The sequence below is a fragment of the Excalfactoria chinensis genome, chromosome 6 (genome assembly GCF_039878825.1).
Source record: "Excalfactoria chinensis isolate bCotChi1 chromosome 6, bCotChi1.hap2, whole genome shotgun sequence".
NCBI lineage: Eukaryota > Metazoa > Chordata > Aves > Galliformes > Phasianidae > Excalfactoria > Excalfactoria chinensis.
Window position 1 is genome coordinate 24,530,700 of NC_092830.1, and position 7,427 is coordinate 24,538,126.

Sequence of the window (7,427 nt, forward strand, 5' to 3'; positions counted from 1 at the left end):
TAAATGTTACATTAAAAGTTACATTAAATCAATACATAAAATAGGGTCTTTTCAGTGCAATTTACTGACAAGAATAGAATTTGTGTGTTTGAGGAGCCACAGGAGGCTACTACTGATTAGTAATCAAGGGTTGTTATCTCAGAAAGAGAATTAGTCTGACAAAAATTTTTGTGCTTACTCTGAACTGTCATTATTTAGAAGAAAGGAGTACTTAATGAGCTGATTTTATATATCTTGAGAAAGACATCAATGTCCTAAATACTGTCTACTGATTGATATCATCTGATGATGCATGTACACCTTTAAACAGTTGTAAAGACAGACAAAAATATGTTATACATTGTCTACATCATGGGAATGCAAGCAGGCAAAATCACTTCATTTGCCACAAAGGGCTGAATTCCCTAACCCTTTATATTTCATCATAATAATTTACACCTGCTCAAAGGATAAGCCATTTGTTGCCAAACTGCTCTGGTTTCATTTAACACCTATCTCACATTGTACATGTTCAACTGAATACACAAGGTGCAAACCAATAGAGAATTAGGATTTCCAGAATATTAAATCTCATGATTAAAGTTTCATAATACAGTTGTCACAGAATGAAATTTCATCTGAGGATATTCCTAAACATACAGGTAAGTATATAGACAGATATCCTTAAATTTATTGCCAGATAGTGAGAAAAAGAAAACAAAAATCACACTTACAGAAACAGAGTCATAGAGTGATTTGGGTTTGAAGGTGCCTTTATGATTATCTCATTCCAACAGCTCTGTTATAGACAGGGACACCTCTCTCTAGATCAGGTTGCTCACAACCCCAACCAGTCTGGCCTTGAATGAATCCAGGGAGGAGGCAATCCAAACACCTCACTGGGTAATCTGTTTCAGTGACTCACCACTCTCATAGAAATGAATTTATTCCTAATATCTAATGTAAACCTATTTTCTTCCAGTTTAAAACCACTTCCTCTTTTTCTGTCACTACATAGTCCCTCCCCAGCTTTCCTGTAGGCCCCCCCTCAGGTACTGGAAGGCTGCTGTAAGGTCCCCCCAGGGCCTTCTCTTCTTGCTGAAGAGCCTGTCCTCATAGGAGAGCTGCTTCAGCCCTCTGATCATCTTCGTGGCCTTCCTCTGGTGCTGCTCCAACAGCTCCAGCAACACTCCAGATGGGGTCTCACAAGAGCAGAAACATCTTTTTCTTTTACATTAAGTTCAAGAGTCGGTGTTTATAATGAATGAACAATTGCATCAGTATACACATAGCTTCTAGCATTAATAATAATAATAATAATAATAATAATAATAATAATGAAGATGCTACTTCAATTTCTGGACTGAATGCACTGAAAATATATGCACTCTCCATCTCAAGCAAATACAGATTCATTCTGAGATTAGGTCATTGACTGCTCATGCTGTTTTGATGGTGAAAACACTGTATTGCTACGTCAATCCTTTATACACTTCTGTAATATTAACACACATCCTCACTTACAATTTCTAGGTAAAAGGCAATCCAGACTGGATTCATCTTCACAATTACAGTTTGCATTATCAGACCCAGAACAAGAAAAATTCAGTGGTTGAAAAGATAGTACAGAACTCTCCATAAACCCTGCCTTGGGAAAGCAAAAGACAGCACACCCTCAGATTGGGGTAGAAGTTTCAAAGAGATCACTCAGACTTATGAGTGCATGTTGAAATTTAAAATGATTGCATTAAGAAGTAAGAGAACCAAAGACTTCATACTGCCAGATGCATGGCAAGTTTGCCAGATTTAAATATGAGGACAAATAATAGTGTGTAAATATCAATATATATATAAAAAAAAAAACCTCCTTCTCCAAATAAACTGCAGTGTAAATGCAAAGCAGATTTACAGAGCAGGCACTGGGGCTCTGATGCTCTGCTTCTTATGTAAGAAAAATTTCGTTCAAGGGTTTAGTAAAAACCACACATAAACCCCTCCTAACTGTCTGCCTTTTTCTCTCACTAATCTCATGCTGTTCCAACTTGTAAGAACAAGGCCCAAGCTATCCTAACTTTTTTCTGTTTTTTTCCACTGTTTAACTAATGGTAACAAAACCAACAGCAAAATCTCCCCCTCTCTCCATGCCCTCTTTTTTGAAACAACAACAACAAAGTTTTAAGAATCAAACCTTGGAGTGTGCTGATCTAGCAGATCTTTCTGGTCTCTCAGCTTTAATTTTACATTCTCAAATCTCTAGCAAGAATTGCAAGGGGCTCTTTGTAGTATCTATGTATAATCATAATTAATATCTGATGTGCATGTTGACATAACACAACATCACGCTTAATGTCTACTTCTAGATTCAATATTATGAGATTAATTTCAAAACGAAACCTTGAGAGCCTCAGGAATCATTTCACTTGGCTATTACTGCCATCTACTGGTATAATTTGCAACCTTCAAGACTCTCCATTCAGAAATTAAATCACATCGAATGCAGTCAGGCCCACGCCTGATTTACTTGATGATGCAGTGCCTCATGCTGGTATGCAATCTCATATGCATTCAGTTTTTAGCAGTAATAATTTCACTCTCTAGCCTATAAGCATGAAGACCTACTTAGTTAGCAAATAAGAAAACTGTACAGAGCTGTAGTAGCAGTTTCTAATGAACTCTGCACATTCTGGAAAGAGGTAGTAAAAGGGGTCAAGCATGTGCTCCTGGGTGAATGTATTTCTTAGAACTGTTCGAGGAAAAAAGGAACATTAACTGTTTAAGAATTTATTAATGAATTGTATTGCTCTGAAAAGTAACAGCATGGAATTAAATCAGACTATCACATCAATGGTCTTTACCAAAAGGTGGGGATCTTGTTCCTCCTACTTTTGGTTATATAGTTATTTCTTCCAGGCTCCCTTTGTTCTGGATTTCCCACACACCATACCCTGCATTGAGCCAGTCCAAACTACTGAACAACAAACCTGACAAATAAAAGAGTGAATAGATTGCCTATGGTTTAAAGGCCTTAATCAAATTATCACACAATCAATTAAGTGCTAGAGCTAGTATGTTTGAGGGGAAAGGTGGGACTATATAGCTAGTAACAGAAGATTTACCTATATACGTATTCTCACAGCAGCAGACTGTTATATTACATCAGCTGTGTGGTGTAATTTTTTCCTCATGCTGTGGCTCCAAGTGACATTTATTCTGACATCTAGCTCTATCTTCAGACCACTTTAAACCACAACCTTGCCCCTCCTATGCATCAATTTTGGTGCTAGCACTATCATGATTAAAGGACATTCTTTTTCTCAGTTGTACTGACATACTTTGCAAAAAAACCATGTCAAGAGATCCACTCTGAAACTGGCATAGTAAAGGGGCAGGAATGTTTAACTTGGAGAAGGCAGGCTGGTCTGCAGAAATCATACTAGTTTAGTCTACCACTAAACTACAGTCTCTCTGAAATTTAGGATGTGTTTCCCACCCCCCCCCCCCCCTCCACCTCCTGCCTTCTCCCTTCCAAAAAAAAAAAAAAAAAAAAAGCAACAAAGATACCACTATTCTATTTTCTCAGATCTTACTTCCTTTCCCATTTTTCACTGTTTTGAACAACAGCATTTTATTGAATTAAGTTAAGTTATTCATGATAACAGAACAAGGCCAGTGGCAGACAAAACTGGGGCACTGTTTATTAGAACGATCACCAGAAGCTAAGTGGGGAGTATGAGCTCACCCTACGCCTAATCTTTACTGCAGTTTCCCATAATCTGAGGCTTGCAGTTTGAATTTCTCCATAGCAGACTTCAGTAGCATTTCAAATTATTTCATTTTAACAAAGCAATTCAACTAAAAATGATTATTGTGTTGTGGTAAATCAGAGAAAGAAAAAAAGAAAAAGAAGTGTCAAGTTTCAAAAATAGTATAATCTTATTAAATGAAATCATTATTTGCTCTAATGAAAACGAATCTTTCTCTTATAAGTAAGTTAATGGAAAGAACATATACCAAATAATAAAGGAACCACCTATGAAATTTTAGAGCCCTACAATATCATGCCCAGCCTAAACACAGCATTTATAATTTTTGATAAAATCTATTAACAATAACAAAAATCATCTCCATAACTCTAGCTCTTAGTTGGCTTTTTATCTCCCTGTACCACAAGAAGTAATAAGAAATGCTACATGGAAATATTCATTTATTTTCAATAGAAACCTGAAAGTTTATGTAAAGCTGTTTCAAAAAGAGAAATGATTGAATGTTGCCACTTTTATTCCAGTTTGGGAAGAAGTGTATTCAGAAATAAAAGACAGGGCAAGTAACTTCTGCATTTTTTTCATTTTGTTGAATGTAATATTCACAAAAATTTTGAGCTGATAGTTTGACTCTTAAAGAGTAATTTAAGAAGTTATCTATTAGTTAATGAACTGGGCCACAGAAAATATCAGCACTGCAGAGTCCTGCTCTGCAGGTGAAAAAAAAAACAATTCACACTCCTTCAAATGCTAAACCCTCAGTAGACTGTTAATCAAATCATTGTGTTGACCAGTCTGAATTAAGCTAACTCAGGTGTGATCTCTGTGATCACATTTGTGATCAGGGAAATCAATCTCAAGTTGCACCTCTTTTCTCCTGTACATACATCTCAGTGTTAGAGTCCCTATGACACAGAATAGATCAGCTTAATCACCACTCTCACACAGATCAGCTTTGAACTGGAACAGATGTAAGGAGGTCTATAGTACACCCTTCTCCTCAAAGAAGGTTCAGTTTTGAGATCAGGTCTAATTGCTCATGGCTATATCCAGTTAGGCCTTGAAAACCATCAAAGGTTTGAGTCTGCACCAGCACTGAGCACCCTGGTTGAATACTAAAGCAGATCTATTCTGAAACGGGACTGTGAAACTATTTTCTTTGTATAGTCACACACTATATGCCAGTAAAAATAATAAAGGATTGTGCTGAACTTTGGTATAGAGAAGATCCTGGTGTGTGATTTCCAACAAAAGGGGAGCTGAAATGAATTGAACAATTCAGATGCTGATCCAGCAGATTGGCCTCTCCATTTCTTACAGAGGCCATGAGGCACACAGCAAGAGAAAGTACTCTCTTGTAAATATTCTCTGAAATACTGATTGCTTCCCTGCCTTTGTTCCTCAGAGTCAGATCACCAAGAAGTTATTTTTTTCCTCTTTTTCTTACCTGACATGCTCTTTCTTGGAAAGAGGTGAGCTGAAGATTCTGGACAGCTGCTAGTTCAAATTAACATCCAGAAAGGAGTTTTCTCTTACAATTCACATCGCTGTACATCTAAATAAAATAAAAGTGAAAAGAGTAGGTCTCAATTATTTCATTCAGCAAAATCATTTGTTAGAATATATTTGGGAAAAAAAATGATAAAATGATCAAAGCTGATTTGATCCTGCAATGCTCAACACACATCCTCAACACTGGAGAACAGATTAAGGCCAACATAAAAATCAAGACCAAGTTACTCAGAGAGAACTCTCAATAAATAAATAATTTCCCATCCAAATAACTGTTTAAAAAGAGGAAAGAATTCTAATACAATATATGCATATATTTATATAATTTTCCATCTCACTCCCTTGGGTAGCAGTTAAAACAAATGATTATTCAGAATTAATTTTCTTCTCAGGTGAGAATTCATTTTTTATTATTATTTATTATTAAAATAATATTTTTTATTTTTAAATACATTTTTTTATTAAGTACGTTGCATTGCTATAAATAGAAAAAGGGGGGGAAGTGTAATAGAATTAAATACTGAGATTAATGTACTTTCAATGCAAAGCACTGTTTGAAAAGAGAAACAACATTATATACTTTGACATTTTGAACTATGTATTGGTACTGGTTTGTATTTCTAACCTTGCAGCAATCACTGATCCACTGGAAAGTATGGCTTGTTTTTGTTATAATGCAGCTGCAGAGGAGCTGTTTGGGCTTCAGACACAGAGCAATAACAAATATCTTCAGGGGGAGAAAATCTCTTGTCTCAGAGGTCTCTAAGTGCAACAGAAACAGGCTAACAAGGGCCAATATCTAGAAGCAGAAACAAAAGAAATACAAAACAAGGTTTTAACAAATACAAACAGGACTTCAACGATGTGATTATTCATGTTTGAAAACAATCAAACAAACGAAAAAAGCACACTACCTTGAAAAACACTAAAACAATAAGACTCTCATTCCTTGATGTTTCAGTCAAAAATTAGGCTCACTTTTGAAAGACATTCTATAGTAAAACTGAATTCCTAGGCTGAATAGCAGAGATAAATGTGTAAAACATATTGACCTCTAAGGTAACCTCTAGAATAAATCCTCCAGGGGTTCTTGTCATGTTCAGTTCTAAGAATTACACCTCATCTGCAACATTTTAACACTTTCTGGTGCCTTGATAAAAACTGAGAGGGAATCAAAACAGAACTAAATCAGATTTTATACCAGGGAGAGATGAGGAACAGTCCCATGAGATTTCTCTTTTCTAAGCATTAGCATCTTCAGAAGGAGTTCACTGTAACAAAAAGATGTGTGTTTTAACATGACATACAACACATTTTTCAATTAAAAGCTGGAAAATGACAATGTTAATATTTCCATTCAAAACAGTAATTGACACTCCCCCCCCCCCCCCCCCCAAGTAAGCATTTCACCTGCTTTTCTTTGAGTCCCATTAGAGAAGAGTTCTGCAATAGTTTGGGAGTAAGGACATTATATAACTGTCTGTTCAGATTATTAATATATTCCTTATTATAATGTTTGCCATCTAAATAGTTATTTCCTTAATTAAATGAAATTTAATGAAATTAAATGAATTAAAACAAAGCTCTGGTTCATATATATTTTGACAAGCATTAAATCCTTGTTTTAGCTGAAGAGGTTTTACAGTTCTGTGTGTGCTAAAAAAAGGAAATCAATTTTCTATCAATGAAACTGTTCAATATAAATTCAGAGAAGAGTTGGGGGGGAATAAGTAAGAGAATTATGGAACAGTGAAAGGTCTTTAAACTCTGCACAATGGAAATGACTGAATATATATATATATATATATATATATATATATAATACATACATCTTCTAACCAGGAAATTATTATTAATATTCACTATGCCTTCATTCTTTAGTCAACATAGCACTGGACATTATTCTGATGTGTTTGTACAACTCACCCAGCTTATTTCAGAATTTGACATAGTCCAGTGTTAAAACAACCTTTAAAGAGCAAATGTTTGCTGTTTATCTGTCTCTGAAGAAAAAAGAAATAAAACATTGGTACAGATGGTACAAAGGCTGCTTGGAAATATTCTCAGCTACAGATATTGCCAGACAGATTACATTTGTTCACACGCTGAAATAGTTTGCTTGTTTTGTTTCTCTTTAGGAACTCACATCTCTGCTATGAAGGGGAAAAAGTCTGT